The sequence below is a fragment of the Alosa sapidissima genome, chromosome 18, assembly GCF_018492685.1.
Source record: "Alosa sapidissima isolate fAloSap1 chromosome 18, fAloSap1.pri, whole genome shotgun sequence".
In the NCBI taxonomy this organism is placed as follows: Eukaryota; Metazoa; Chordata; class Actinopteri; order Clupeiformes; family Clupeidae; genus Alosa; species Alosa sapidissima.
Window position 1 is genome coordinate 19,425,180 of NC_055974.1, and position 10,074 is coordinate 19,435,253.

The window sequence follows — 10,074 nt, forward strand, 5'->3', positions numbered from 1 at the left end:
TGTTTGTGCATTCTCTTTGACTGTACATTTTATGTGTGGCATGTCATTCCTCAGTTGTCTAACATGTTTTCTGACGGCCACTGATTGCATTAGCAGCTGAAAGACCAACTTGTAACAAGGTCCCAATTGTGGATACACCCATTAACAGTCCTTGCAACCAATGACATCTGGATCAACTACAAACTTTTGATTGATTTTCAACAATGAACAATTAGTTCAGTGTAATATGTTCAGCTCTCTCCCCCATCTTAATAAGTCAACATTATATGATATGACCCTATTTTTACATTATAGCCTACATATGTTATAGCCTAACCCTTATCTATAGGTGACTGATGAGATTCATGTTAGCATATATTCATTGGCGCCACAATTAATATTGGAGCTATTTCACTGTCGCAGACCCAGACGTGCTTGGTAGCCTAGTAGTCATAGGTCAACATGAGACTTAAGCCCCCGTGTCGTCATGACTTATGTTAGCCTATGTTCTTACTGTTGTTATTATCTGTAGGACATATTGTCTGTGGAACACAATTGTAGGCTAGGCCTATATTTGATTTTCAGTAAGCTTATATATCAATGATAAAGCTTCTTTACTTTTTTGGTGTAATTATTTAGTTTTTTTTTTTTTTTATCTATGTAGGCTATTTTTTTAATGTTACATTATTATTTTGTTAATACATGGAATAAATCACCACAAACACACGCGACTGTAGCCTATTGGCTTCTTCTGTAGCCTACCCGGCTTGCGCAGCGTGGCTAACAACGCCCCTAAAACAAGTGTAACCGTCGGCTCCTCGAGGCTTATTACTTAAAACGAAGTTACAGCAGCTATTAGGCCCGAGGTGCAGTGAAATGGCGTCATCTGGTGGTCATACAATTCACCCGCTATTAGACCCGAAGTGCAGGAGAAGTGGATATTCAACCACGCCATCCTTCAGGTCGCAGCAACACGTATGTGTACTTTAGGTGCTGTGTCATGCTGCCATCTAGTGGTTGTGGAATATTTAACACCCATTATAGTTCTGGGAATAGATGTGCCCTCGAATAAATGTATTTGGGTAATCCATCTGATAAATTGTGTTTTTCTTTTTATACTTCGTACCTTTATAAATTAAAGTGTATCATGAAGGTACCTTTTTCAATGTCATTACTCTGACATTCGACATTAGTCGACCATAAATTTGGGCAATGGGCACATTGTTAGGGGTTGACACTTTGCATAAGATTTCTCCACATTACTTGATCCAAATCCTGTGATTTTTGTTGTATAAATGTTGTACAATTATGTAGTTTCGTATCAAAGTGGAATGGTGGTTTTCATAAGTCAGCGGCGTTAGTTTGAGCACATAATTGACGTTTTCTTTACATGTGTTCAATGTAAGTCAATGGGAGCCGGAAATCCATAAATAGCGGCGTCCAAAGAATCTTTTGCCGGATAGCGAGACAGCGGTCCAGAAACCTACGAGGTTGAAATATAGACTTACGAGGTTGAAATATAGACTTTGCCTACAGCATCTCCTTAACAGTAATGTTAACAAAATGACAGCATTCATATGACAAAGAAAAACGAATTCGGTCACTCAAGACTGTGCCACAGCAACCAGTGTAGGCTACAGTCCTACCCAATAGGCCTACTCGAAGCAGATAGCGTTGTCTGACGGTCGAGTGGGTTAATGCACGTATTTCCAGAACAGATCTGCAACTTTCAGGTAGTTCTGAGTTCGAATCTAGGCAGGAGCAGAGCCATATAAAGGCCTAGGCCTATTGTTATCATTTTTTGCAAGGTGTTGCTCCTGGCAATACTTGTTTATAAGACGTTTGGTGATTAATTGATAGCTGTTTTTGGGACACGTTAAACGTTCTTTATAATGAGCGCATCCGGGGAGTAAAACGACTGTTACGCGCTGTTACAACTGTAGGCTACAATGATTGCAATTCAAAAATATGCGCGTGTTAGTTTAGTTAGTTTTGTGATGTTTTGCACTTTTGCCTCATGTGTTTTCAGGTTTGAGGGCTTTTTTGGCAAGATTGACCTTGGTTAGACTCTGCATATGTTATTTCTCCGTATGGAAAATAAAGTCAATTTTCGACACACGTCTGTTATTAGTTCAATAACAAGTGTTGCTTGTTAAAACATGTGACTAGTGAAACTCAAATGATTTTAGAAATATTTAGCCAAAGCCAAAAAGTGTTAGAGAGAAGGAGAGACGCCGGTGCAGCTCAGATGTCTTCTTAATTTTCTTTATTCTTTAGTAAAAGGTGCAGAACATTATTAAACTTTGACTAACGTTTCGATGTTCGTTATTCAAAAACATCGACACATCGAAATGTTAGTCAAAGTTTAATAATGTTCTGCACCTTTTACTGAAGAATAAAGAAAATTAAGAAGACATCTGAGCTGCACCGGCGTCTCTCCTCTCTAAAATATCTGTCCTGGCCTGGTTGCAACGGATTGTGGCCAAACGACAGAAGCGTGGAGAACCCTCCTTTGTCTACCAAAAAGTGTTACTTTGTGTCCCGCGCTCCCCCACTGCTTGTGAAAGAAGGGGATGGGGGAGGGGGGCTTAACGTGAAAAAGCTTAATGTCACAAAACGGCAACGAGTCGTTTTAGGCTACAGGCCTTCATAATGGTAGGCTACAGGAAGTGGGGGGAGGGTATGGGATGACCAGAGCCGTCATCTATCGTCTTTCCAGGCACACAGCTCGTTATATAGCCTATCGACTGCCTTAACAGATAGGCATTGCTCTTGGGTTTGGCCTTACAGCGAACTCAATGCTCTTGTTGCTTGCAGTTTGTTAAATAAAGCGATGCAGATTACATTATTTATTTCTGATTAATTGCGTCTTTTGATGTATTTTGCAACATTTGCTTGTTAGGCTGGGCTACTGTCAATGTCCTGTACAGGTCAATGTTCAACAATTGCTGGTGTAGGCCTAGGCTATTAATCAATTAGGGACTGTTCGTTTATTTATTTATTTAATTTGTTTATTAAATATTTATTTATTCGTTTATTTATTTAATTAAGGGGCTACCGGAGGAGTTTTGGGAGCGTTAGTCAAAAAAGACGTGACCCTCCCTCGCCAGCAAGAATTTTTTCTATGACCCTCCAAAGTGATTGAGAAAAAACGCATGACCCTCCCCAGTCCCAACAATTTATTGATGCCTTAGGCTACTGGGTCAATTTGGGAGCTTGCATGCTACGACTCCTTCCTTGAAATGCCTTGAAAATGCTGTCGTTTGCACAATTTCACAAATAATCATCGGGACCGAAACAAACCTGTCAACTTTTCCCGGGTTTATCGCGTATTTTAACTTTTTCCTCGCTGTCTTAGGAGGAGCTGCAGGGCCGTCGCAAGGGGATGCGAGGCCCTGTGCGAACTTGACAGATGCAAGGCCCTTTTCACTTACGTGCATGAAATCATGCGATAGCCTAGTCTAATAAGCTACACCAGCTTGCCTTTAAGAGGGGAAATTCAATTGTATAGCCTATAACATTAGCTGAGTCACATATTTGGCCATATGGTGTTTATCATAGGCTACATCACGAAACCAAATAGTGTAACAAAGGCGAACACTTTAACAGGGGGAATTAATTGGGCATGAATCATTGTGCTGACCGGTATTTGTCAATGAGCAGAAACACACACGACATTCAAACTATTGATAAGATGTACTGGTCTGTATCTATAGGCTAACATTGGACAAATAAATGACACTGACTCGCCATATCCTGACTCAGGAAAAAAAAACATTTTCTTGCTTTGCCACAAACTCAGCAATGAAATCATAGGCCAGTTTGCAGGTAGCCTAACGTCTTTTTCATAGAAGGGAGAGCCCAGTCTCTCCTGTGACATGGAGGTGCGCAAATAGTTTTTAATAGCCTGTTCAACTTCGAAAAGCTTCGTTCACCCGATGCGAGTCACTGATCGCAATTTCAAAGTTCGGAAAGCTTCATCTTTTTAAGTTTTAAGTGCAGTGGCCCCTATCTGCCCCCTTTGGAATTATATCTCGAGCCTATTATAAGGTCCAGTGCGTTATGTCCTGGGATTCGGATGTGCTCAAAAAGAAAAGAAAAAACACTTTTTTATAGATGGTTATGAGGAGCAATGTGAGAGAGAAATTTGATGATCATTGATCGTTGTTTTGGGACATTAAGCCTTTTCCATAGGCGTCAGTGAAGGAGATTGAAGAATGACCATTTTTTTATACGAAAATATTTCTTAACTACAAAAACTCAGTGTCTAAAAACTCAGTGTCATTCAGACTCAACCCTCTTGTTGTTTTATTATCTTTTTCGTTGTCGTTTGAACGTTGGCAAGCAGGCATGTTGCGGTTGCAATTTAAGTGAAATTTCTACAGTAGGCCTACAACATGCTGTTAGGCTGGGCTACTGTCAATGTACTTGTACAGGTAAATGTTCAACAATTGCTGGTGTACAGGTTATATAATCAATTAGCTAAATCATTTGTCCAGCTGTTTAAACATTTTTTCGTGCTACATTCAAACGCAAAAGGTGCTTTGATATATTTTTCGTTTGAACGTCGGCAAGCAGGCATGCTTTGGTTGCAATGAATGAGGATAATTGCTTTTTTTTTGCATTATTTTGAATATGACTCGCTCCAGTCTCAACAGCACGTACTTTTTCCACACGCTAAGTTCTAACACACATAGGCCTATCCCCTCTCGCTTTCTCTCTCTCCATCCCTGCACACGGTGCTTTCTTAAAGGAGCTGCACCATTTTACAACAATTGCATCTACATTTTCATATTAGAATGTTTTGTCAAGTGTAAGCTTAAACTACCGTGATCAATTTAAGTTCCCGTGCCCCCGCTGCGTCATGGAAGCAGTAGCCTAAGTCAGTCGCATCAAAAATAGTAGTGGCACCTTGTGGTTGTTTGTGTCAACTGCAGTTTGTGCCATTTCTGCTGAGAAAATGGGGTGCGTGATTCATGAAGGAACCCGTCCAAACTTAACGGGGACCCACTGTACTTCATTACATTAGCAGACCTGAAGTTAAGACTGACATGCCCATTTTGTAGGAGTATAGAGAAGTTTCTCTTAAATTTGCCAAATAGGAGCTATTTTTACCCTTAACATTATTTGTACGTACAGGCACAGATAGTTATACTGACATTTAAACATTCTGTTTTTTTTTTTTATTATAAGGGTCAACATGGCTATTCTATTTAATCACCAGAATGAAAAAAATATGCTACATTTAAAATGAATGATCAATTGCGTATGTTGAAAAGTCAAGAAAGTCTGACACACTCACATGATCCTAGTATGCAGTTGGCCGATCCCAATTGTAGTTAGCCCAATTTCAGTTAAGTCCTCAGGGAACTCTGTCAGTTGAATCGTGGTGATTCTACTGATGGTGAACCTGTGAAATGATTCTCTGTTTGTCTGTGTGATATAGATTTATATATATATAGGTGGGGTGACTTGATGGGAAACCAGTATTTAGTCATGCCTCGCACAAAAAACCCACACCCAGAATCCACGTTCTCCCTGATGTACACACACAGATTCATCTTTCACCACACCCCATGGTGACTCAGAATATTTTCCTTCTTTTGTAATATGTTTGCACAAACATTGTGTGAGTTGGTAGTTTAGTTACCATAGCAGTGTTATCGTTCAATTTACCTTCACAGCCTCACCTGTTTGTGCCATTATTTGGTCAGTAAGGGAGTTTAGTATTTTGCCGTGCATTGCGGCGTTCAACCTGTTATAATTCATTTTCCTAATGGTAGTGTTCCAATCCCATGTGCAGTCTCCAAATGTTGAGAGGATTGCATTTTCCAGTTCAAAGTGGGGCTTTCTATAATTGTAACAACTATAATATGTCTTTACCACAAATGTGTATTTCCAAAGAAATCCTATATATTTCACAGTAGGCCTGTAACACAGAGCTGATGTGACAAAAACCTTCAGTTTTGTCCTCTAAGTCCAACAGATATTTCTCAATTTCAATGGATTGCAACTTTGCAACATGCATTTTAGATAGTTCTAGGCCCAGTTCCCCGAAAGCATCTTAAGCCTAAGAGCGTCGTAAAGTCCCTCAAGACAAGCCTTAAGATTTGCCGACTGTTTCCCGAAACCATCGTAGAGCGTCGTGAAAGCGTAGAGTGTCATTAAGAGCGTCGTGAAAACACTCGTAGATCTATGAGTGCTCCAGAGTTCTCGTTACCAGCTAAGAGCGTCTTAACAGTACTTCTCACTGAGGTCACCAACAGGACATACAGAGGAATTGCAACTTAGAATACATAATCCAACTTACGTTCCCATTCTTTATTGTGTTTACCTGTGATGAATCAGATTTTAGCGCGCAAAATAGCATAGCCTATATTTAATGGTCATAATAATGTGATGAAAAGCGAACAAAAATGCAATCAAGTTATGAAACGAGACGTTGCCAGAATAGTTTGCCGTTATCTTTGCTAAGTGAAGGCTACAGTATATTTTATTAGGCCTATGAGGTAAAAGCAGAGAAAGGAACATGTGGTTTAGTCTGTAGCATCACTGCAGCATGTACTGCATCAAAATCTAAGCCTACACCTTTCCTCACTTTCTTACTCGACTTCTTTCTTATCTTCAAACTTGTTCTTAAGCGACACAGCGAAAAATGATTGCATGGTGCAACAATCTAATCTTAAAGGAATTATCCGGAGTAAAATGCACTTTAGATCAGGGGTCTACAACCTTTTTGGGAATGAGGGCTACCTGAAGACCCAAAATCATATGGAGGGCTACTCATTTGAAACAAACAGACCCTCACCCCTTTTTTGCAAGGGTAGTCCTCCTAAATAATAGGCCTATGTGATTTTTACTTTTAAATTATCAATATTGTGTAGGCCTATAAGTCTTTATATATTAAGCACCTGTATTTTCATCTGATTCTTCCAAACTTTAATATCAATATGCAACACTACCAACATTTTTGTTTAGTTTGTTCATTCCAAAGTTTGCATGGGGAATTTAATCTTAATTTTATAACAAAAAAAAATATTTTTGTGCAATTATTAATTTGGGTTACAATTTGTACCCAATTTATACCCACCCACCATTATGAATTCAGGGGTTGTTTAAGTTCTGATTTTAGTGGACAATTCGGTTTTAGCATTTTAATAGTAATCACCCACATGCCACAAAATTATCAGCGGTATTATACGGCAGTAGCCTACGGAGGAAAAAAGGCCTGTGAGCTAAAGCAATTGTTTTTCAGTCCTTGAACAATCATACAATAACCGTATTTGACAAAAATAGAATGGCCACAGAACTTTTGCAAAGATATGCTTCCATTGGCTACACCAGACGAGCAAGTTTCCCCCCCCTTTACTGTCTATCAGGCCCGGACTGGTAATCTGTACAACTGGGCAAATGCCCGGTGGGCCTGTCCACATGTGGGCCGTAAGTTATTTAGCCTATTTGCGGCCCGTCATGTAGACCTAGGCTTACCCTATAAATGCAGTTGCATCCATTTGGATTGGGGGGTGACAGGTCAATAATTTTGGCCTCTTCATGACAGGTTCAGTGTGTTACGATCGCGCCCCCCTGCCCCCCTGGTTGGTTTGTGGGGAAATATAGCCTACGAGTCCATGCATGGTAGCCTAGGCTATATAAGTGCCCTCCGCTGGCTGGTGTTCACATCATCGCAGTTTAACCGTAAACAGCAATCAGAGGTGTCGAATTTTATTCCATAAATATATTGTTTTTATAGACGTAACTTGCACGCGCTACGAAGAGCTTCCATTTACTGCACCATGTAGGCTACTGTAGTGCGGTTTGTCTGTCAACATAAAACAAACTCCGGGTACCTACAATCGCACAACTTGGTGGAAAAGTGTAGCACAGGTTAAAGAAAACCTATTCATGTTTGGACTCAAAAGGAACTTCAAAGTATTTCCCATATAGTAGCCTTTTAGCTTACAACGACAGAGAAAGTGGAACTTGGAAAGTGGAAGTCTCTCCACCGAGTGGAGTAGTAGCTGCACTGTGTAGCCTATCTTGACATGTCTTTAAGTTTTGGGTTACAATATACAGGTAGTGGGCTCTCTGTTGATTTTAATGAGTAGGCCTAAGCCTAAAGTTACAGCATTTCTATCACAATTGACCAGACTTTGACCTTTTGTCTTCTTTTAACAAAATTCTGGCTATGATTGTTCCTTGTATTGCATCATGAGCCATCACTGCACCTATTGCATTCTACTGTAGCCTTAAGCCTAGCTCAGTCATTATGTTGTACCACATCACCCTCCATTAGAAGTGCAATGAGCTACATTGAGCATAATAAACTGCATTTAGAATTCCAAATCCATATTTCTAGATATTTTGGTAAAAGTAACTTAAAAGTAATACAATAGTAGTGTAATGCCTTACAATTCAGATACAGTAATATTATAATGTAATGAATTACTTTGAAATGACAGTAATAAGTAATACATAATATATTACGATTTTGAAGTAACTTGCCCAACACTGATTAAACCACATGTCACTGCTTGACTAAAGGAAAAATATAGGCTACTGAACATGCATGGAGATCGTCATAGTTGACAGAAATTACGATACTGATTATATAATAACCTATAGGTCCAAATCTAAATGTTGGGTTCAGTTTATGAAGTGTTGCTACAGCATGATACTGTGTGTTTGTTATTTATGGGGGGGGGAATCGGGGGGATTTTGGTATCGGTGGGCTTGTGTGTGTGTGTGGGGGGGGGGGTCGTCGGTCCAGTAGTGGGCCGGTCCAGGAGAAAATTGCCAGGGCCGAATTTTGTTCCCAGTCCGACCCTGCTGTCTATGCGTGCGAGCAGTGTGTATGCGCTCCGCTTCCGTTGTTGTTTAAAGATTGAATGGGAAACGGATTTGGAGCCAAAGGCTAAAATTTAACGCAGCTACAATTTGTAAGGTATCACCACTATCAATTTAATGTTTGATGTATGGCTACATACATTCTTAAAATGGTTCTGGTCTGGACTTAAATATCTATTGAAAACTTCAATACGGAGCGTGTGGCGTGTCGTCCCTAAAGCCAAACCGAAGTATCCCGAGGTCTTTATGTGGTCGGATAGAGAGTCCAGAATGAATTTCATCAATCCAGTACCTTTCCGGAAATGTTGCCATCTTTGCTGCCATCTTTAGGGGAAAGTCCGTAGGAGTCGATTGCCAAGTGTGCTCTGGAAATTCACAATTTCGTCGCCGTTTAAAAAAAAAAAAAAAAAAACATAGTCCAATCCATACAACTTCATTTAGATTTCAAAAGAAATACTGGACTATGTTTTTTTTTTTTTTTTTAAACCACGACGAAATTATTCATAATTACGAGATAATTATCTTGTAATTACGAGATAACTATATCATAATTACGAGATAATTATCTCATAATTACGAGATAATCATCTCGTAATTATGAGGTAAGGATAGGATCCGTGCTGATGATCTAAACAGCCTTTCAAAGCAAGCACATATTTCCTACTGATTTCCTGCTTTGAATGACTTTGGGTAACACTCCATAATAAGGTGCCATAATAAATAGCAAACTAGTAATTACCTAACCCTTTGTTAATATTTGTTAATTGTTACTAAAATATCTATTTGGCACAAGTTAATAGTTTTTTCACCATTAATTAAATATTAGTTGTTTGCATAAAATGTATGTTAATGTTTTAACAAATCTATTAACTAATATTGTATTAATATATGTTAATAGTTAACTAAATATATTTTTTGGCACTAATTAACAGTTATTTCTTACATCATTTAAATGTTAAATGTTTATTTACAAATGATATGCTAATATAAAAGTTAATGACATTTTGGTTTTCACCAATTTGGTGAAATTCAGGGGAGGGGGGTGTAAAAATGTAGTTTAGTGTTTCTATGTGATTTTCACCGTAATTAAGCAGCTTTATTGAGATTGGTGTTTTGGAGCCCCCTTTGGAGAAACGCTATACCGCAGCTCTGCTGCGTTTTGTCCTTGTATCGTTTCCATAGCCGATCAGAAGCGGTATGCCAGAGAATGTCTAATAGAGTGTGCCAGTGACGCCACTTCCACTTGCCTCC

At 39.2% G+C, this 10,074-nt stretch overlaps 1 long non-coding RNA gene across 1 annotated transcript in view; it reads right to left on the minus strand.

The window, feature by feature from the left end:
• LOC121689950 overlaps positions 1-5,407 on the minus strand; it is a 12,286-nt gene extending 6,879 nt beyond the window's left edge. The window contains exon 1 of the long non-coding RNA XR_006024936.1: positions 5,282-5,407. This is a non-coding gene — a long non-coding RNA (uncharacterized LOC121689950). The remainder of the gene's footprint in view (positions 1-5,281) is intronic.
• Between the last annotated feature and the right edge of the window lie 4,667 nt (positions 5,408-10,074).